The sequence below is a fragment of the Pleurodeles waltl genome, chromosome 3_1, assembly GCF_031143425.1.
Source record: "Pleurodeles waltl isolate 20211129_DDA chromosome 3_1, aPleWal1.hap1.20221129, whole genome shotgun sequence".
NCBI classification, from domain to species: domain Eukaryota; kingdom Metazoa; phylum Chordata; class Amphibia; order Caudata; family Salamandridae; genus Pleurodeles; species Pleurodeles waltl.
The window spans coordinates 211,805,563-211,828,543 of NC_090440.1; the positions used below are offsets into that span (position 1 = coordinate 211,805,563).

Sequence of the window (22,981 nt, forward strand, 5' to 3'; positions counted from 1 at the left end):
ATTCTGTGCGCCCCCAACCCAAAGGTGTGGTTGTATTAACAGAAGTACATACATTGTCTTGTACTTGCTTGGGGGAGATCTTGATCGATGTTTCAATAAAGCCCCAGAAATCCCTTATTACATTTTCTGGGTGGGCTCAGGGCCCACGGATTACTCTTAGGCACCCCGAGCCCCCCCCCCCCCCCCCCTCATTTTGATTTCCTCTCCCGGGGAGTGATGGATTGTGAGAAAGGAAGAGCTTGTTGGCGGGAGTCTTTAATTGAGACCATTAATTACGCAAGAGAGGACGGTGCTCTCATCACAAAGCCTGACCCCAGAGCAGGGTTGGCGAGCCCTTCGTGGGCAGGGTTTCACCTTTCGGAGGGGCAGCGAGGGCGGCTGGGGGAGGGCCCCCCAGACTCCTTTGAATAAGAAGACTTCATACAACACGGAGGAAACACTCTGAACTTCTGCACACAGGGTACCAGCTCCCCGGGCAGCCAAGCCTGAGCACACTTGTATCCAGAGAGGCTGAACAGGAGAGAGATTCCCAGCACAGGAAGGGGTAAGGAGATCCGCGTACACCTTCTCTGGCTTACAAATTAAGGTTTAGATGATATGATAAGTAGGCCTTAGACAGTAGCTGAGCTATCCAATAATCATTAAAGATATGAAAAGTTGATTCTGCAATGGTTTTTGGAAGTCTTTGCAAACTTTGTAAATGTTGGCAAAGATTTTGCCTTCGGAATATCTGCATGAAAATCGTGTGTTTTGCAATTACTTATTTCCTAACGCTTCATAAATGGTTCTGCAAAAGGTATTTTTATCATAACACGTTTGTGGTCGTCCTTACTCTGCAATTCATCTAACCAGAGAATAGTTCCTCAAAGTATAAACTTGCAGACAAGGTATCACATGCAATAACACCCTTCTGGTATGTGAACCAGCTAGAATCTAGTGAAACGTCTGGGTGAGGAATGGCCCAAAAGTGCGAAATTATTATGGGAGTCAGGTTTAGTAACTCTGATTTTCTTCAGCAGGTGCCCATTCCTAATGGCATCCTCTGGTTCTTAGTCAGAACACAGAAGTATTCCAGAATTATCCAAAGCCAGGTGATCAGTAAATATGCATGAGGATATACTCATATAGTATTCTTGACCCTTGCAATGGTGACCTACAGAGAGAAAACTTCACAAAGTGAGAACAGGAACCTTTGTAACATTCCCACAGGACAAAACTTGAGAAATTTGTGAATTCATGCTTCGCTCCATGTCATAGTGTAAGCTTCTAGTGCTACTACTTATAGTTGTATGTGCTTTTGGCCTACATCTGATGGCAGTAAGCAGGGCTTTTACAAAACTCTCAAATAAATAATTAAATTCGTGCCTCCCGAAGTGGTACAAAAATGGTAAATATTGTTAGGTCGAGCATAGCAGCGCAAAAGAGGTGCTTTTCTGACGTATTGGTATGTTTCTGGGCTTTTAACCACGCCAACCGCACGCCCATCACTATCACTCGTTTGTGGCCTTGCCTTTCAAAAATCCTTTCTTTTAGTTGGTCATTGCTTTACGTTTGTCCCTCCTTAGTGCGTTTTTGTTACCGCCTTGGCCATCGACCCTGTTACATGGATAATTGCACGATTGCTGGTAACTTTGACTGCGAGCGAACTTCTTTTTCTTTTTGTCTCTCTCGTTGTGCTCACGACGGCGCTTTGAATTTGCTTGCTTATGTCAACTGTTTTACTTTTAATTTTCAGTTAGTAATTTACAACGCTAATAGCTCTCTAGCGAACGCGCGATCCACTGCAGTTCAAATGCTTGTTTTTTTTGCTTTGTAGCTTCTTGTTATTAAGCAGTTATTGCCCCTAGTTATTCTACTTTTTTCCATAGACTGTTTTCTGTTGTGGTATTTTATTACCCTTTATTATCGCCTCAACCAACAGAGAGAAAAACACACTCTCAGACACACAAGCACCACAGTCCAGTGACCCTAAAACTTCACCATGAGGGCTTTAGATATTGACAGAACTCTAGATCTAAGCTCTTTGGTTACTCAGATCACTTTGATTCAGGCTAAAGACAACTGACCAGTCTCTTAGTTTACACTTATTTCACAAGCGCATGCCTTACCCGGATAAGGAGTGCTTCAGGTGACGCACATACTCCGGCCTTAGATAATAGCATAAATCTTTAGGAGCCAGGCTTGCCCTCATGGTAACTATATTGTACAGAGCTTTAGATCTCTTTTACATAGCTCTCCCTGGCCCCAACATGCCACATGAGGGTGATTTTCCCTAATACCACGGTTTGTAGCCAGCATTCCAAGCCTGCTGTGACCGGGAAGTACACATTTATCATTACAAAGTCAAAAACCTGCCTTCATGGGTTGACTTCAGTTTTCAGCTCTGCTCAGGTGTCTTTTGGGGTGCCTCAGATCACACTGTGCTGTTTGTTCTCCACTGCAGGGGAACAGCCTTTACCATGCTGCTGGAACCACGCAGTGCCTTTCCAACGCGGGCAATACAACAAACGTGTCGTTACCACGTTTTCCTTTACCACGCAAGTCATTACAGTGGCTTGCTTTAGGGAACACATTGTTGGACTGATGTTGGAATTAAAATCCAACACCTTTCCTACTGTTGCGCAGAATGGAGTTGGAATAGTTAATTATACTATTCCAAAGTCCAGCCTTCCTAAGGCAAGTCATTGCAACAACTTGCGTGGTAAAGGAACACGTGGTAACAACACGTTTGTTGTATTGCCCCGTTGTAAAGGCATGCATGCTAAACGCATGTGTGGCTCCATCATACAACCCCACTGCTCAGTGGCCAATACTAGGGCGTGAGACTAGGTTACGTAGATTGCATGAATCATCCTTAGACATTGGACAGCAAGGTTATCCTTCAGGTGACAATTCATACTCCAGTCTTATACAGCAGAGCTAGCCAATGGTAATAGGTCATGCTCTGGGCTTGTGCAGCACAAGTCACCACTGGGCCTTACTGCAGAGCTGTGTGTGGTTACACAAGTGGTAGCCCACAGGTCCTTAGCCCTTGGGGTGTGATGCTTTCTTGTACATCCTGCTGTCTCTAGGGATGACGTCCCCGGGCTCAGTACCAGCTTCACTCTCTTCCCCTTCCCTCCCTGATACAATCTGCAGCACCTGCTGTGGTTTATAGAGTGCTACATTCCTGCACAGTGAAATCACGGCTCCCCGGAGATGGATTTATGAATGAGCGTACGCTGTGTCTCATTCGCTGTAATTAGTACCACCCTGCCCCGTCCCATGCTTGGGGCTCGGATACTGTAATAGAAATGTCCACTGATCCCAGCAGCTGGAAGAACAGGGGATATGTGCACCGAAAGTCGAAGGGAGTGCATGTGTGCTTGACAGGTGCAAGAGTGCAAGGCTCCTATAGTACAGCTCTCCTACCGAAGGAAATCAGTGGAAAAGAAAGGTACGTTTTACGTTTTAAAACACCTGGAACGGTGTTTTTTTTTTGTGTGGGTGTGTTTTTTTTTTTTTCTGTGTGTATTCAAGAATGAGTGTAATGGCCACTGCCCATTCCTGGAAACTGTGGCCCCGGCATAATAATATGTGACATTGTGTTGGCACCCAGGCCATGTTGTCCCCTGACTCCACCCCCAGCAAAATGCTGCTTTGTGTGTTTGTTGAGCACACTATCACCTGAGAAGGTATACTGGCACTGAGCAGGTGGGTGTGCCTATCCCTGCCTATGGTAGGTTGGGTAATTGAAAAGCCAGGCATTCAGCTTCATGGACTGGAGAAGAAGGCTCTAATGTGGAATGGGAAGTTGTTCTACACTTTAGGAGTGATATAAGGGATCAACCATCCTCCTGATCTGGTTCTATGTATGCATGAGCAGAGGTGCCTGGGTGGTTGGTGGAAGGAGATGCAACTCTTCTGGAAGGTGGGTCCTAAGTTGTGTAGTCCCCTGAATGTGTGTGTGAGGAGTTTGAATGAAGCACATTTGTGTATCAGGAGCCCGTGGAGTTCCCTAGGGTGTGGTGTGAGGGGACTTCTGGGTGGGAAGTTGATGATTAGTGAGGCTGACAAGTTCTGGATGGTTTTCAGTCTACTATTAATCCCAGCATATAGGGTGATCCCATTCGTCCACTACTGGGTATTAGTTTTCTAGTTTTTCTAGTGTTGTTTGGGAGCTATTTGAATATTTTCCTTGGTATCTTCAGTGTGTGGAAACAGGATGCAATAACCATTCTGGCTTGTATTGTCATGTCCAGTTCACATAATAGTAGTATTGATTGAGAACTTGTGAGCAACCGTGGCATGGTGCACACCCTAGTTATGTAGTGTTGGTGCTGGCACAATGGGTGCATTTCTTGCCAATTTATGGGCATCCATGGCATAATGCTGACCCTCAGTAATTTGCTTGTACTGACATAATGATGGTTATTTGTTGCCTGTTGTGGCCAATCATGTGGCTTCCAGCACAATATTGGTAACTTGTATTGTGGGCATCCATGGCATGATGGTGTCAGCCTCTGATATGATGCTGATCCTGTCATAATGATAATAGTTCCTGGCAAGTTGTATGCATTCATGGTATGAGTCCTGTCTCTGACATGTTGCCTGCCCGGACAAAATGGGGTTTATGCCTAATATTGTGGGTGCATCCATGGATCAGTGGTGCCCAATCACAGTATAATGTCCACCATGGCAATATAATGGTAATTGTTTACATATTATGGCCATTCATTACACAATTGTACCCACCCCTGAGCACAGTGTTCATGCTTACAGAATTTTGATTACTTCTTGGCATATTGTAGACATCCATAGCACAATATGGGCTCTGGCAGAATGGTTGCATTTCATATCATTGGATGTATGTTTGTCATGGTGGTGACTACTCTGATCCAGGTGTAATGGATATGATGAATAGAATAATTTTGATTACCTTAAAGATCAAGTACACTGAGAGAACAGAAGAACATACATAATGTGAATGTATTCATCCTGGCTAATCCCAGAAGCCAGGATGAATATGTCTTTTTCAATTACCAGGATTTGGAGGCAAGGGCGTACAAAATAAAACCTATTGGCTTTGTCTGATCTAATGTGTGATTGTGCTTCCATCTTGGCCTGGTGTGTGGCTGAGCTCCCATTAGAGGCAGGCCCAGTTAATCGGTTTGGCTATACTGTCTGTCAGTTGGATTATTCTAATAGTGTGGGTGTGGTACATGCACACATTTGGGTTGGTCTAGTAGTTCTGTTCTCCTTGTTTGGTGTCGGTTTGTTCACTGCCGGGCTGTAATTCGTCAGGAAGAGGTGGATTGGACGGGTGAGGCACCTGCACAACTGGCAGTAAAATAGTTCAGGTCAACGTCCTCCATTTAATTATGCGCGTGTGTATGGGCGTTGTTGGCAAATGCAGTCCTTGAGTCAGTGCTTGGGTTCATTGCTGTTCATTACTAAAGTCTCGCGTTAACCGAGCATGCACTTGTTACACCATCGTGCCGTTTGTTCTGGTGCACTGATATTGTCACTCTGTGGCGGATATAAGTACTGTACTTATGTACACTTACAGTTTTTTGCACACTATTCTGATTGCTGGCTGCATTCCCTGCTATTGCTTCAACTTGCATTTCGTCATGCAACGGAGTAATTGCTGGCGACCAACCAGTACATCGATGATTCTAAGCGTGTTACTTTTGTCTCTGTTACTATGTCTGTAGACTGTAATTCACTATCCCACGTTATCGCAGCCTTTATATCATATTCTGTAATTTTCTCAGGCTTGTTTCCCACTTGGTTTTCATTACACATTCTCAGTGAAACAATCTCGTCACTTTGTTGCATATCTGCTTTGCTGTGTGCAAGTCCTATACCGTGAGAAATCCCACCCCCCACCGAGAGATGCGAGGTACTCCCTGATACAGTTTAACAGCGCCTCCATCTTTTAGTTTAGTTTTTTCACAGTTTTGTATGCATTCAGTCAACCATTTAGCATGCAGGCCGAAGTTGCCAAGGCAAATCTCTCATCTGTAGCTTTCGAGTTAAGTCATGGTAGTACTTACTGAGCGCGCATGAAGCTGAATGCTGCATACAAGCAGTGGGACGGAAATTGATGACCCCCTGCAGAATGTGACAAGGAGACCCTTAGTCTCCCATATCTCACAGATAGTCATTGACCTTGGGCTGAATGGGGACCCCCAAATGGTTGAGGAGTCCCTGAAGGCTTACCCCCCACTCCCCGCACCGCAGGGCTGCAGGGGCCTGTGCTACGCCCTTAAGGACAACCTAACCAAAAGGACCGCAACAGACAGTGAGAGCTGGAAGAGATCCTGGATGATGGAAAATGAATCCAAAGTAATTTATAGGTTAGGATGGATAAATCAGGAAAATAGATACTCGCCCGTAGTGCTACAAAAAGGAGGCTGTTGGGCACAGGGGTGGTCTCTGTTGGGGCTGTTATGTTAGATGTATGCACAAGTGTATTCCATGAAATCTAAATATATTTTGTAATGCAAAATTCACATGTTATATAGGATCTGGTGGGCATAAAATACGTTTTATCCATGCTAGACAGGACCCTACATTAATCTGTGCTGGAATAGCTGACTTCTGGCTCTATTTACAAAATGAAATTGACGTTCCCTTTGGTAGATGGTTGCTACTAACCACAGGACACCTGAAAGAATTGAACATTTGTTTGGATGGTATGAATGATTGGTTCCCTCCAGCTATTCTGTGTGCACACTTGGCTGCAGTGGAACCGCCGTTGTCCCTGGATATAAGCTCACACATTCAACTTATTCCGAATTTGCCAATTTACTTGGCAGAGCTCTGTACACATGCATAGGGAAAGGCTGGAGCTGGCATTTGTGATACAAGAGACAGACTGCCTGGTGTGTAGAACATCGTCTTTGCTTCAGCCGCAGCAAGATTCTAGCAAACCAGCAATCTTTTGTAACAAGTTTGATTGGACCAAGATAGCCAAGACCAAAGGCCTGTAACCAGTACACTGCCTGACCAAGAACTATGGTTCTGAGTTGCACTGATCTGAGTGTGAGGGTCCACGAGTCCCTGAAACCTCAACTTCATTTCTTGCCTGAAAGCCATGCCAACCAGAGCATCAGAGTTGTGCACCTCTGCACTTAAATTAACCACTGCATCCCTATTCTATTGATTGTTTACTCTGACCTAAGCTCGAGGGCTTGTGTGCTTGATCACTTACCACTGCTCCTTTTTATACCCCCGAACCAGTAACCCTGGTCTGAACATGAGAACTTATGAGTCTCTAGGCCAGATTTAAGAAAAGTGGTGCTACATTACGTGTAGCACCTTTTTTCATGCAGCCCCTTACGCCCTCCCTACCACCACCATGTGTGCACCATATTTGAAATACAGCACCCCATGGCGCAAGGTAGGGGGCAATAGCATCAGAATTTCTGACGCTATTGATGTACTGTTCAGAGTTAGCGCCAACATTTTGGCGCTAACCCCGAACAGCACATAAGGGCTCATTGAAAACAGTGAAATGTCCCCTTTTCACACCTGCTTTGAGCAGGCGTTAAAAATGCTGGAAAAAATGACGCAAAGAAATCTTTTAGATTTGTTTTGTGACATTCTGACAGCCCCCCTAATGGGGGAACACCCCCTTGAATACATTATTCCTGGTACAGGCATAATATTTCTCAATGGGTTACAAAGTGGTGCAATGCATGCATTGCGCCACTTTGTAAATTTGGCACAGCGACTTCGGCCTTGTTTGGCCACATTAGCGTAAAAAAAACCTAATGTGTCGTAAGGAGAAGCTAGGGGCTCTTAATTATACCCCTGTGTGCCTTGTGGGGGAAGTGCTGACATGTATCTGAGAGCCAGTGTGCCTCAAGATTCATGCCCCACCTGCACCCAACTGCACTGAGCATTACTGCCTTTTCCCCCAGTGAGAGCAATGAAGCTGCCAATCTTTCCCCAAATCACAAGAGCTGCAACTGCTAATTTTGCAGTCAACACCAACCAGAAGAAACTGCTGTCCAGCACAGACGGTACTAATGTGGAGTGCAGTCGTGGCTTGCGGTGCATTGAAGGGGCGGTGCGGCACACTGGGGGGGGGGGGGGTGGTGAGGGGCGAATAAAATTAAATAAATTTGTTTTAAAAACAACCACTTACCTCGATCGTTGGCGCCGCTGTCACCACTGCGCCGCTCCTCTCCTGCAGGCAGGCTGCAGGCACAGGCTCCCAGCTTGTCCGGCGGCCAATCTTGATGCTGCTCAGAGTAGCATTAGGATTTGCTGCGAGCGCCCAACCAGGGCACTCCCAGGCAGACTGGGAGCCTGTGCCAGCTCTCTCCAGCCTGGCAGCACAGTGTACGGGTGGAGAGAGCCTACTGCGTATGTGTTTTTGGCCAATCTGAGATGGCCGGCCAAACATACATACGCAGTGAGGGGGGGTACTGTGCACTCCCCCTCAGTGCTTGTCAGAGCCCGTGGCCCGCCCCTTTACAAGAAAATTATACTAAACGCAGTTTATTATCGTTTTCATGTTAAGGTTGTGCAGCTGCTGCCAGTGGGTGGGGGGTTGGGGGGGGTGACACTCCTCCACCCTAGCGGAGGATCTGCCCCTGGTGGAGTGGTCTCCAGAATCACACTACTCACCAGATGTTTGCCTTCAAATCATTAAGAACAGAGTAAAACAATGATCTGCAAAACTATGCTCTACAAACCAGGTGCTGTGCTTTGGCTACAGAATTAAACTTGAAATAGCTTGAGCAGGTACACACACAAAGCTTACTAAAGCACAGAACTAGCTACAGAATAACCACTCACATTTACTAAGGAAAAGTGATGCTACAAGAGTTCCTGAAGTTACTAAGCATTTTATTCAAATGATGTGACTAATGTTGTATTCATTTTTAAGCAAAATAACAGTGCTTGTCATTGTGGGTATTGTGAGTGTTGCAAGTGTTAATGTAACTATTCATTTTATCGAAAGTAAGCTTTGAATGCATGAGTTTGATACGCCAATAAGTAAAAGAAGTGAAACTGAGGTATTGAGATAAGTATTCCCCTCACAATAAAGCCTGGCTTCTGTGTTACTCAGGAAAATGGCAGTACTTGCCACAAACACTGTGTAATTGCTCTTTCTTGAGTTCCTCTGTCTGACATTTTTTTTTCTCTGGGGAATAGTTAATGGGTTAGCAGCAGCACTAGCTTTGGATAACTTTAGGAATCCTAAGAACCCCGAGTTTCAACAAAACTCTATGCATCAGTTACTCAACTACCACTTGCTAGACCTTAAAGCTAAAGGAGGCCAAAAGATGGGTGGGGCTAGTGTTTCAAGGCACCCTCCCACCACAATAGAAGTGTAATACAGTATTCGATTCAATTATGGCAGGGTCAAATGGGAGTTCTGTCATATAGGTTTCCCAAGGCTCGATGCACAGGCCATTGCCTATCATGGAGGTTACTGGGACACTATCCTAAAAGTATCTGTACCAGTTGTCATAGCCTATCATTTTTCTAATTCCCCCTTAAGGCTGTCTCGTCTCGTCTTGGTATCCAGGTGATCTCTTAACGTAGGATTCAGTTGGGCACAGGCTCTACAGTTCCTGGGAAGGGTACCCTTAAAGCGTACATTTGCAAATAATCCGTGGCGAGGTGCACTCTAAACTGCTTTATCAGGGAATGACTGGTGGAAACACAGAGGCGTCACAGTTGCCTCACCCCGCCATGTAAAATATCAGGAGCCAGCTGTAATGAGAACCCCATTTCCTCATCCTGAACGTATGAGTGTTGTAGGAAATTGGATTACTGGTTGAGGGGGTGAAATCCTCCTCAAGCAGCAACCACAATCTCTTTCCTGGTGAAACACAAACCCCAAATTAACCTGTGCGTAACCTCTGCTAGCTTGGCACAGATCTACAAATCAAGTCAGTCTTAACTTAAAAGCAATATGTAAAGTATTGGTGCAGCACTTCAAACAGTAATAAATTAAAAATGCAACAGAAGAAAAATCACAGACAATTTAGAAACATAGAGTAAAATTTAATAAATCATTTGAGATCAAAATAACAAAAATCCTCTTAGTAGATTTGGAGATATGCAATTTTAAAGTTGTAATTAAAATAGTGCCTAAAAGCACAAAACACCAACCGGGGTTTTCTGGCCGCATTAGACTGGGACAAAGTCACAAGTTCAGGCTGACCACAATCGAGCACAGGAGGGATACATGGACCAACTTAGGCCCGCCAAACAAAATACCTCAAATCTGAGTTGCAGAGCATCGCTCGATCCCTCATGGAGGATGTGTTGTGGTGGTTCTGAGGGACAGCGATGTGAGATCCTACATCGAAAATGCAAAACGCAGCTGTGATTGGGGGGAGCTGCAGGGATGCACTGCAACATCCTGAGTCACTGATGCATCACTCAAAGGTGGTTCTGAGAAGTTGTGGGGCTGCCATGCAGGGTCCTGCATTGAGGATGCATCGTGCAGTGGTGGTTCCAAAGAGCTGCAGGGTGCTGTGACAGGATTGTGTCCTGCAGCAGTGATTCTGATGCGGGGCTGTGAGGTGATGCATCATGCTGAATAGGTTCTGCTTGGACCACAGTTGGGCTCATAGAGTACATTCAGTCCCACTTCCAAGGATCCAGGGCTGTGGTGGCATCACTTGGAGGGTAGGACTCACAGTAGACAGAGGTCAGGTGCTGGTGGTTGGACCCTTTTCTGTCCCTGATGCTCTAATTAGGAGGCCATCCAACTAGCCCTTGAAGTAACTCTGGTGGTTTTGGATTCAAGATGTAGATCCAGCCATGGCTAAATTGGTTGTTTAAAACTGCACACACATACTGCAATGGCAGGCCTGAGGCATATTTAGAAAGCTACTTAAGTGGGTGCACAACTAGTGCTGCAGACTTACTAGTAAGTATACAAAACTATGATGGATGGAATGCTCAAGTTAATCTCAGCCATCAGTTCTCACTCGAGGCTGCATCCCAGTCCATTGTTATTTTGCACACCAGCCACCTCAATTTGGACCCAGCTCTATGCAAATCATTCTTGACCCTGCTCCAATAGGAACAATCCAACCCAAACTGCCACACCAGGTCCTGCCTGAGCAGGAACACAAGTAAACCAGGACTGGTTACACACTAGTTATGGGCTCATCAGCCGGGGCAGCATGGTTCCAGTGACAGTGTACATGGGACCCATGTCTGGGCAAACCCCAGAGGTGGTATGGGGGACAAGAAACAATGGATTGAGATGCCACTCTGAACAATTACCAGTGGCTGAGATTAATTGAAGCGTTCCATCCATCACCTTGTTATTTTTGCATTTGATGCCCACTAGTAGCATTTAATTAGAAGCGCTGGGTACAGGTAATACCATTTTACTAGGGATGTACAAGTAAATTAAATGTGCCAATTGTGTGCAACCCAATATTACTATGTTCAAAGGAGAGAGCACAAGCACTTTAGAATTCGTTAGCAGTGGTGCACAGAGTCATAAATCCACCAAAAAGGGGTTCAGAAAACAGAAGGGTGAAGGCAAAAAGTTTTGGGATGGCCCTGCAAAAAGGTCAAAGTCCAGCAATAGTGCTGTGTGGTTTATGACTGTCCTCCTTTTAACGCACAGGTACATGTCTAAGCTATATGTGCCTTCCTATATGGAAGGCACAGCTTCTGTGTGCCTTCCAGTACAATGATGAGACCGCCCCACAGCCTCCATCCTTCTTACTTCTCCTCTTTCAGAGGACAACCTGCAGAACTTCGCTCTCCAGCAGCCTTACTGAAAAAGTGCAGAAGCAGGCTGCTTTATTATCCCAGCAACAACTGACAAGAACTATTGTAGTGATGTTTTTAACTCTGGTCTGACTTGACAATGAAGTGCACTGGCCCAGCCCACATAATGCATGGGAGAAAACATGCCCTATGAATTTGCTGTTGACCAAACTTTAACATAGCCAGTCCTTTGACCTAACTACCACTAATTAGATATAAACACTGGAAATGGTTGCGGGCAATTCAAAGACCCCTACTTCCTTGATTTTTGTACAGTTGTGGTGCTTCATCGGCAAAAAACCGAGACCAAACCAGGAGGTCTGACTCTGATCCGGTTGGTCCCCTTATCTGCCTATGGACTGCCTGCATGAAACCTCCATGTAGCAAAATATTTTCAGGAATCCACCCAGATTCGCCTTAAGCCTACTGGAGACCACCTTCACAGAAATGGAGGAAAGCTGCAACAAGATTGCAACGTCCATTAGAGCTTACCTCGGGAACCTTGAACCCACATCATGAAGAAACTCTCTACGCTGTGTCGGTCTGAACTTTTGCTAATGTTTAGAACCTCGTTCCATTTTCCATGTAGCCTCCTTCTCGTTCAGCCTGCCATGAGCACCGTCTTGGATCATGGAAGGCTTTTCACAAGTATTTCTCCTAACCCTAAAAGTCTACACAAACATCAAGTAATCGATAATCTCCATCATAACAGATAATTAAACTCCTTCAAGGAACTGCAACAACTATTTGTGATTTGCTTTCCTTCATCATGGCTTGGATTACAGTCTCTTCCATGTTGGAAAAAGTCTTAGCTCCTTCCACCATTAACATCAACTCCACCTAATCCATTGAGATTTTTCGATTGTGTCAGCTGTGCACCAAGATTTTGACCATGGGAGCCTCGTATGATCTTTTACCCTAAAAGTGATATACAGAGAGCTCCAATTCTCACTTGTGCTCACCAACTTACTGTTGGCGAGCTGAGGGAGAGAAAAAACTCTGCCACATGGCAGAGTGCGTGTTTTGGCTGGAACTCTGGTCAAAAACTCCACAAATTCCACTGGTGGAGCAGAATTTTTACTCACCCCTAACTGAGTCTAGATTTTTTGGGATGCACAGGTGTTAGCACTGCATGGGCAAAATCAGATTTTGCTGCTTATGAATTTGAACATCCTTCCCACAGGACATCTCCAGAATCAAGTGATAAAAACCTTTGATGATCTGATAAGTCGGTGGCTATTAGGGGGCCAACAGCACCATATGGTCACAGTCTCCAGAAATGACCTTTTTTGCCAACAAATCATTGATTTCAGGTGTGTTATTCTAGTTAGTTCAATGAAAACAAAACAGGACTTCAACACCCAGAATTCAATAGCCTATCACACAAAGGTCCAGGACTGGAATCAATGTCCGTTATGACCTGGAGGGAAGCATTCACTGTAGGAGTAACCCATGGTGCTGAACAAATAAAGGATGAAGTTGGTCTGTTGTTTCCTGTGCAGTGTGATGTGGTCCACTGACTATTCTGCTGACTTTGAACCCATAGACCTAGTTACCAATCTAGCTTTGGCTCTACATAGAAAATTATATAATTCTGGGCATATATCTTAATCTCCCTTTGCCTAAAATATAAATATGTGAAACATAATTTGAATATTAAACTTAAAGATGCATTTACTGTGCACTCTTGCTCCACAGCGAGATTTGGTTTGCACCATGAAAATACCATCACAAACATACATCCATGAACCAAGCCCTGGATCATTCAGCAACAACTGTTATTTTTTTTTAAATAATAGGCATTTTATTGAGCATTAGATACCTGTGCCACAATTTATGTGACTCACCCTACACACATGATCTGATGAGCTTTGGCTGGATTGCATGACCAAGCTACTCAAGAGACTCAAAGAGCATCAGAGACCCAGCTTCCATCTCAAAGCCGCTCATGAGCTTCCAGATCCATATGGAATTCGTGCAGTCTCAGCCATGACACTGACAGTTGAGTTGTACAACTTCAGAATCTGAGGCTCCCCACCCGTACTTTATCATCACTGAGGCCCAGCCAAGTCTGCTTCTTCACCCTAGCTGGTGCTCACTCATTCAGCTTCCATTGTTTTAAAGTACATACAGGAACAGACAGACTCCAGGGAGATAGGTTCGCATGGGACAAGTGCTTTCTTTTCCAGATTTTGTCGGTTTGTAGGAGAATAGGCAGCAGGCAACTCCTTTGAGAAAGCATAATTTTGGTCCTCACTGTTCTCCAGGATGTTATTTTTTCCATGTGCTGACTGTAGACACCTGGGCTTCTGTTCACCTTTCAATTTATAGGAAGTCAAGTTTAATATTTTCAGTGGCCAGAAACTCATGAAAGGGGGTATCTTCGTGGTCCCCTTTTCCATGAAAACAGGGAATAAGTGGGTTGCTTTTGCCTGATGTCAGTTCCATGCCGAAAGTAGAAATCTCAAAGACAATTTTGTAAATGGGCACACTATATGTTGGCAATGACCCCCAGCAGGAAAGAGGCCATTTTCACAGGGCTCACCTCAAATCATTTACATTACAACAAAGGCTAAGGTAAAGGAAAATATTCTCCAAGCGGACTGTATGAATTTTTCACAAAGGGATGGTCAAACTCTGCTCAAACATACGGCAAGCTTGCTGATCCCTCAAATATTAAAGGCTATCACTAACTATGAAGTATCTCCATCGGGGTTTTAGGATGAACCAAACTGTGCCTGAGCACACTCTCTCTCTCTCATTTTATATATATATATATATATATATGTTGAAATGTTGATGATCAGTTGTACTGTTGGTTTCCTGTTGGCAAGTGTTATATACTATCATGGCTGGGCACATCGGTCCCTTTGTGAGTTGGGTATTGACAGGAGGGGAAGTGACCCCAATATACAAGCATCCAGCAGTAATCTGGACACATATGTTTGAAATGTATCCGACTTCGTTCCTCCATCGCAAAGAGATAATAATTGATGCCAAATATGTTTTTATGTCACTTATGCCAATCAAACATAAAATGTAATAAAGATCTTTACAAAAAAAATTATGATGTATCTCCATAGTCAACCAACGGAAACTACACCCCTACATGATCAAAGAAGGGGTCCTTTCGTTTGGCCTTTAGGCAGCTCAAGAATAGGACTGCAATGGCAAGTAAAAAGATCTGACACCTATGTGGTCCATCAAATAGGGGTTTACAAGAGAAAGAACAAATAAAAAACGTCTAGGGGAACAAAATAGAAAAAAATGAAGGTTGGGACAGCTGCAACAAGCATATCCAAACGTTTGTTCTGATTAATTTAAATGTTCTGCATAGTTAATAAAGTTTTTCATTGCAAGGCTGGTCATTCCAGTTTCTTTGACTTTTTCATGTGTCCCGCTATCAAAAATATTGTTTTTGATACTTCACCCCTTATGTTGATTGCTCTGTATTCTTGTATGGTGTTTATTGATAACCCTCACCTTAAAAAAATGATCCGTTTTCTGTCATACCGAGCTTCTTTCTATTGAGTGGGTCAGTAATGTCTCCGACCTTTGATAGCTGATCTATTCTTATTGTTACTTTCTCTAGGGTCTTGCTTTGATTACTGGGTATGGAACATTTTTCTTTTTTTTTTATTCCACCGATTTGGATGTTTTTGTTGCAAAGCTCTAATCCAAATCTATATTATGGAGCAAGAAATTGGCACATGCTTCGCAACGGGGATGTATCCGAATGCTGTTTTGATGAGCTTCTTCACAGTAATTTTAGTTTTGTGCCCTGTACATTGTTAACACTACATCACATTTATTTTTGGGGGGGGGGCTATATATGTCCTTCCTAGTCTTTTCAAGCTTGTACTGCAATTATTTTTAAGCTGCTCCTAACTTTGCTAATTTTTCTTTTAAACGGCACAAGCTTTGACATATGCTAAGGTGGAGAAGTTTAAAAAACAAAATGGGGGTTGAGGGGTGAAAAAAGGACCTGTGGTGTGGCAGGACTGTTCACCCTGCCCTTACGGATCGTGAGTGCACTAACTTGCATCCAATAACCCTTCTTGGGGCTGCACGCCATGCCTCTCATTCCCTGATGCCATAACCCTCTGAGGAGGAACAATGGAAGCAAGGAAAGGAGAGGACACACCAGGCCCAGTGGCGCCCATTGGTTTTTTGCTTCCACTAAGAGTTACAGTAGCCTTGAGTACAATAGGCCTGAGTGACACCGCTGAATTCCCTGCAGCATGATGACGCATCGAAGTTGGGTGGAACATCTGGCACCAGGGAATGGTTTGGTAATGACTCCAGGAATGTTTTCCATGTATGATACAATGACTAGAATTAAAATCACGGTGCATCGGTAACTGAGCTGAGCACAACTTCATATTAAGCCCTCAGCAAAGGGGGTTTGGAATACGTAAATACTTACTCCTGGAGTGTTGTTATGTACTTGTACATACCTTTTCAAATTATCCCTTAAGATTCTAAAATGGCAATAAATTAGGGATGTTCAGGGATTCATATACAGATAGTACAAATAAAGAGGACTGCGCCCTCTTGCACTTTTACTAATAGGGATTTGAATGTGGCTGATTTATAAATGTATGTTAGAGTGAGTAAAAGAATACAACAGGAGTAAGTTTTTACGTGCTCTAAAATTTCTTTGTGAATGAGACATTGGTGTTCACGGCATTATTTCCATTTCAATGATTGTTGAGGCAGGTTTGAAAGTGGGCTAACATCAGAGTAGGAATAGCCTCATAGTTTTTTATCGTAGGTTTGGCAGCTTTGCTGCCACACACCTTAACTGCTGGAGTTTATGATTGGATGTGTTTATAAGATGGGTGTAGTGAATTACTGTATTTGCACTGGAACGTTTAGTAAAATATCTTTTTTTAATCTTCCTATAAGAAATTTAAAAGAAAAGTCATTTTTCTACTTCAGGCTTCATTTATGGAATTCTCATCTTGATAGTGTTTGTTTTGCTTGAATGATTGAAAGAGTAGGGTAGAGTCGTAGTATAGGTGTTTTTATGTATGAGATGGAGTGGCATGGTTTAGAGATGGGGATAGTCCTATTTTGTGACTGTGCTGCCACTGCAAGTGTGATAATTGTACGAGTTGGTGGGTTTGTTACTGTGCCTTACTTGCTGTCCAGTAGAGATGGTGGAGGTAAGTGGGTTTGTTTTAGAAGGAAGCTGTCCAGGTGTAGAATGTTTCTTTCAGCGTGCGGTGTGGCATGGTGCTTGAGGAAGACAACGGTCTGTGTTAATTCTGTGCAGTAAAGAGGGGTTGATTTGCTTGAATGATACTAGGGCATCACCTACTTGTCAAATGTGGTAGGGTCTGTAGGCACAGCTGCATTGGGATCGTCCATGCTTGCTGTGTTGTAGTGTCATTTCTGCCTTCTGAAAATGGTTTAATCCCTTGGTGTGGTGGTGCTGCTTGTGGTAAATATGTTTTGAGATGAAGCGTAACTGCTGGTTGCGGGAAATTATTTCTAGGTGTTGTGGTGTTAATTGCTGTATTCATATTTAATACATGACCTGAAAGTGCAGCTTGTGGAAAAGGGTGTGGCCTGCAAGTAGAAATGTGCTGTTTTGCTGGTGAAAACGTGATCTGTTCTAATGCATTAGGAACTGTAGGTGACAAGGGTTTTGATGTAGGGTTGCTAGTAGCTACTGAATTTTTTAGGCTTTGTTTAGCTTTCGGTATATTGTTCATTGCAGTATTGGAATTTTACTGGTTATGGGAGATTGTTTATTGGGGTGGTGCGGCTGTGCTATTTGTGGAAGATAATAGGTCGTAGTGCTATGTTAAAGATGTTTTGTGGTAATGTAGCTGTGCTATTGGTGTGTTATAGTGTTTGTACGCACATTGTATCATGGAAATGTCAACACAAAGCAATAGAGTTTGTTAGTTTTGGAGTGGGTGTAGCAATAACGGCTCTATTAAATTTTTTGGTCAGTCCATCGTAAAAGGTCTGTTGGGTATTTCACAAGCTAGCTGCTTATTGATGATTCGTCCGATTGCTGGTGCAAGTAATACTCAAGTTGCTTGGTGCAATAAATTAATACATTCACAGGCTGATCACAACTTTCATGTCAGCAGCCACCATACTCTTGCTAAACAAGCATTGGAAAAGCCAATAGGTTTCACCTCCGCAAGAGCTGTTGGCTTTGCTAATGTTGTTTAGCCAAGTAATACAGCAGCGTGGAGTAGAGTAGAGTGGAGTAGCATAGAGTGGAGTGGTGTAGAGTGGCCTGGAGTAGCGCAGAGTAGAGTGGATTGGCGTAGAGCGTGGCACAGAGTGGTGTAGAGAAGAGTGAGGCAGAGTGACACTGTGCAGAGTGGGGTAAATTGGAGTGGCATAGAGTGGCGTGGAGTAGAGTAGAGTGGCATAAAGTAGAGAGGGGTACAGTAGAGTGGGGTAGAGTAGATTGGCATAGAATAGAGTGAGGTAGAATGCCATAGAGTGGTGTGGGATAGCATGGCAGTGACTAGAGTGTCATGGTGTAAAGTAAAGTGGTATGGCATAGTGGCATGGCATAGAGTGGCATGGAATGGAGTAGAGTGCACTGCAGACAGTGCAGTGGCCTAGAGTAGAGCGGTGTAGAGGGCAGTGCCATAGAATGGTGCAGAGAAGAGTGGTGTGGAGTGTAGTGGCATAGAGTTGTTTAGAGTGGAGTGGTGCATAGTGCACTGGGGTAGAGTGGTGTAGGGGAGAGTGTTGTAGGGTACAGTGGCATAAAGTAGAGAGGTGTCCACTGCAGTGGCTCAGAGTGCAGCGACATAGAGTGCCATACAGTGCAGTGGTAGAGAGTGCTGTATAGTGTAGTAATGTAGAGTGCAATGGTGTTGAGTGCTATAGAGTAGAGTGGAGTGCAGTGGCACAGAGTAGAGTGCAATGACAGTGCAATGGTGTGGAGTGGCTTAGAGTAGAGTGTTTTAGAGGACAGTGGCATAAAGTGCAGTGGCACAGAGTGCAGTGGTGCAGGGTAGAGTTGTAGCATAGAATGGTATAAAGTGCAGTGGCATAGAGTGCAGTGGCATTTAGTAGAGTGGTGCAGAGCAGAGTGCAGTAGCCTAGATTAGAATGGAGCAGAGTAGAATGCAGTGGCATAGAGAGCAGTGGCATAGAATGATGAACTGCTGATTGTATTAGGGAAGAGTGCAGTGGTGTGGCATATAATAGTGCAGAGTAGAGTGTCATAGAGTGCAGTGGCATGGATTGGTGCAGAGTAGAGTGGCATAGTGCTGTGGCCTAGAGTAGAATGGTGCAGAGTAGAGTGTAGTGGCTAGAGTGCAGTGGTGTAGAGTGGTCCAGAGTATATTGGTGCACAGTAGAGTGCAGTGGCACAGAGTGTTGCAGAATAGAGTGCAGTAGCACAGAGTGCAGTGACACAGAGTGCACTGGCATAGAGTGGTGCACAGAAGAGTAGAATAGTGTAGACTGTAGTGATGTAAACTGAAGTGGCCTAGTGTGATATTGAGTAGAGTGGCATAGAGTACAGTGGATTACAGTATAGTATAGTGTAGTGACATAGAGTAATGTGGTGCACAGTAGCCTTCAGTGGCCTAGAATGGAATGGTGCAGAGTAGAGTGCAGTATCATAAAGTGCAGTGGAATAGAATGATGAAGAGTAGAGTGCAGTGGCAGAGAATACGGTGGTGTGGCATAGAGTGGTGCAGAGTAAAGTGTTGTAGAGTGCAGTGGCACAAACTGCAGTGACATGAAATGGTGCATAGTAGATTGGCATAGACTGATGTGGCTTAGAGTGGTGCATTACAGCATAGATTGCAACAGCATCACATGCAATGGCGCAGAGAGTAGAGTGGTGCAGAGTAGGGTGATGCAGAATAGAGTGGTGCAGAGTATATGTAGTGGCATAAAGTGCAGTGGCATAGAGTGGTGCAGAGTAGAGTGCAGTGGCACAGAGTGCAGTGACTCAGAGTAGAGTGTTGCACAGTAGAGTGGCATAAAGTACAGTGGAGTAGAGTGATACAGAGAAGAGCAGAGTGGCGTAGACTGCTGTGCCTCAGTCAATCTAAAACAAAGGTACAGACAGTGTGGGCCTATGGTGCTTATATTTCAGCCTTCCTCAGTGGGCACTGGTTCTTCAACATAGTCATCTGTGCATTACCAGGCATGGTCATGGTGCTCTTAATACAAACCAAATTCATTCTCTGGCATTGAAGGCGAAACACTGCACCTCTCACTAACAGATCATAAGAACCAGGCTGCCTACCTTGGAATTCAAAAGAGGTTGCTGTTCGCCAGCCACCTCCCAACTAAACCACTGACTCCAGGGTGAGGAACTGTTTGTTCCTCTAGTCCAGTGGTTCTTAATCTTTTGACTTTGGTGGATCCCCACTAAATCACTACTGGAAGTCAGGAACCCCAACCTAAGCGATTTCTATGATTTGAACCTTTCTATGGTGTAAAACAATATGCATAAATACAGAAACAAGGTTACATTAAATACACAAATGATGACATTTTTGATAAGTTCACAAACAAAAACATTAAAATGTTATTTTAATAGGAGTATTGGAGCATTTCAAAACTGTGTTTTATTTATAAAAGACGAAGTGATATGTTGGACGCCAGCTTACTGTTGCAGCTTTTTTGCTCCAAATTGATAGGTCTCTTTTTGTTGGTATTTATCAGTGCTACCATTGGGGCCACCAAGATTCCATACTAGATGCCTTTTGCTATACTTGTGCTGCTCCCACAAATCAAGATAAGGATACCTACTTAATTTCTAACATTCAGTTTCAAATTCCTTTCCACAGAGCATTTTTAAAAAATCAGTTTTACTTTAATGTACTTCCTTAGACAGCTAATATTACTTAATTTATACCATTGCAGATCCCTGAGTAAGCATAGTGGGCCCCCGAGGTCCACTGGCACAGGTTAAGATGCACTGCTGTAATTCATCTATTTCGAGATTCATACTGTGTTTCTAAAGGTTCTGTTTTCTCTATTCTGGAATTAAGTCTGTACGCCTTAAGACATTGATATCTATGAGAAGATGAGTTTTGCTGTGTGATTCCTCCCGTATTCTACATTGATCAGTTTCAATTAATGATGTAGCAAATGTGTTTTCCTGTGTATATAGTTTTACTGTATTTAGAGATTGAAGAGAACTTGTTTTTCTTTCAAGACATTGTCTTGCATGCACTCGGGGTAAATCCAATGTTTCCTCTGGAGACGGTAAAGGATAAGCAATGAGGAATGCCCTTATCTTTTTGAAAGGTTTGATTCTTTATGACTCACTTTAATATTCTGTAAGATGAATTCTATCTAGTTAGCATTTTTATTTACTATATCAATAGATTCCATTCTAGTTCCTGCAGATTTATAATGTTCTGGAAATTGAGGGCCAGTTGTACCAATGCTTTTCATGGTTGCAAACCTTCTAATTAACAAACAAAACATTTTTACTATGTAGTAAACCCATTTAATGATTCGGAAGAAAGCTTTTCTGGATTGTTAAATGCGTTTAGAAATAGAAACTAATTTGCAGTTTTTAAATGGAATGTTTTGGAAGTCTCGTTCCAAATTGCCATTCTATAGTAAACCATTGAAAACTCCCAAGTTGGAGAAGTAACTGAATCTTAAAGGGGAAAGGGATCCCCTTGAACTCCTTTACCATTGTGAATCATGGTAGGAGCATCAGGCAGAGTTGGCAGTGGTCCAAGGTTCCACTGCCAACTCTCATTGAAGTTTTCCAAAATGGATTTTTTTTATTTTTTATTTAAAGCACCTACATTTTCTTTAAAAAAAACCCGATCAGCTTAAAAAAACGTTTGCAAACAGTGTCTTTGTATGTCTGGCCTTAATTCTAGAATATTTGTTTTAATCATTTGCAGATGAATCTTTTATTCTATGGCCCTTTACTACATTGACAGATGGATGCCTTTCTACCATCCACCTAATTCCATGCTCTGAATGATTAATCTTTTTTGTCCTTGTGACAATTTAATGTATTTGTAGCTCGATCAAGGCTTCAATAAGATTTACAGTAAAAAGTCTTGAACATTTATCTTCTGCATTCTGATGATTCATTTATTTCACCTGGTTCTTTCTAGTAATGCATTGGATGATGAATCCTTTATTTCTGGGGTTAATTAATATATAGATAGCTAAATCCTTTGTTTGCTTTGACATCTTCATGTAATGTATTCTGCGCGCGGCTTCGCTGATGCAGGCATCCATGCAGGGTTTTCATGCATGAAAAATTATTATCGCCTAACAATGTTAGACATGGATTTTAACGACTGTCGATACATCACGCCTCGCTGGCTTCCTCTCTGCGCATCTGTTGACTTTTCTCCGCAGAGATTTAAATGCCGGTTCCATCTGAACGTAATAAAAAAGGGCAATGAATCCTAAGCTTGGAGAATTGATTCCAGCTTTTGCCAGCTAGATATTGTTTTGCGTATAAAAGGAAATGTAATTACAGAAGATAATTGGAGCCCAGAGACTGAACCTGGCCATCAGCTTCTCTATCCGACCTACAGCGGTATTCCGGTCCATAGATGCCTCTGCCTAAGGCCCTCTGCTCTTGTCTGCAGCCCACTATTTGAATACAGTGGATGGGGGCATGTGGAACCCTGCGGATGCCCCTCAATCCTGCATTACACAGCGCGTACCGCAGTAGAGCGGCCCTGCAGAGCGCTGACACTGTTATTTCAGTCTTACATAGTTCAACCTATACTACTTACTCTAAAGCAGCTATTGATAGTTCTGTACAGACGACACCCCCTCACTCCCCCAAATAGTGGTGGGGGTTCTATTAGTCTCACCACGGGCAGGAGCCAGGGTGATGAGTCCGTCGTTTCTGTTTACTGGGGGACACGACTTGCACGTTGTGAGCGCATGCTCCTTAGTCCCGTGCAGCAGCACTGGATACTTCTCCAGTAGAGGGGGCACGTGCAGCGCTGTCAATGCCCCTCGTGTCCTATACAGCACCGCCTATGCTACTCTCGACAGAGGCCGCTCCCAGCTCTTCCAGGACCCCTCAATCCACTACAAAGCACCACGGAATTTCCCAGTACAGGGTTCTTGCACATCTCTGCCAATGTACATCTCAGTCTGATTGTTGCTTCACTTCCTCCTGCACAGCATTGTAGTGCAGCATATGCACGCACTGTTGTCATTGCCTCTAAATCCAAGGTTGTAGCCTGCTATGGTTTTTTAGCTCATGATCTGTACAATGCTCTTACAAATGTCC

The 22,981-nt window shown here is 43.7% G+C and overlaps 1 protein-coding gene across 2 annotated transcripts in view; it reads left to right on the forward strand.

Annotated features, from left to right (window-relative positions):
* STRA6 (signaling receptor and transporter of retinol STRA6) overlaps window positions 1–22,981 on the forward strand; it is a 276,453-nt gene that overhangs the window by 71,562 nt on the left and 181,910 nt on the right. Inside the window, exon 1 of one of the 2 annotated variants that reach the window (XM_069222219.1) lies at window positions 439–544. The exons of the other annotated variant lie outside the window; for it this stretch is intronic. The gene's annotated coding sequence lies outside the window, so the exon portion shown is untranslated. Of the gene's footprint in view, window positions 1–438; window positions 545–22,981 lie in introns of those variants that run through there. 2 annotated transcript variants of the gene reach the window in all.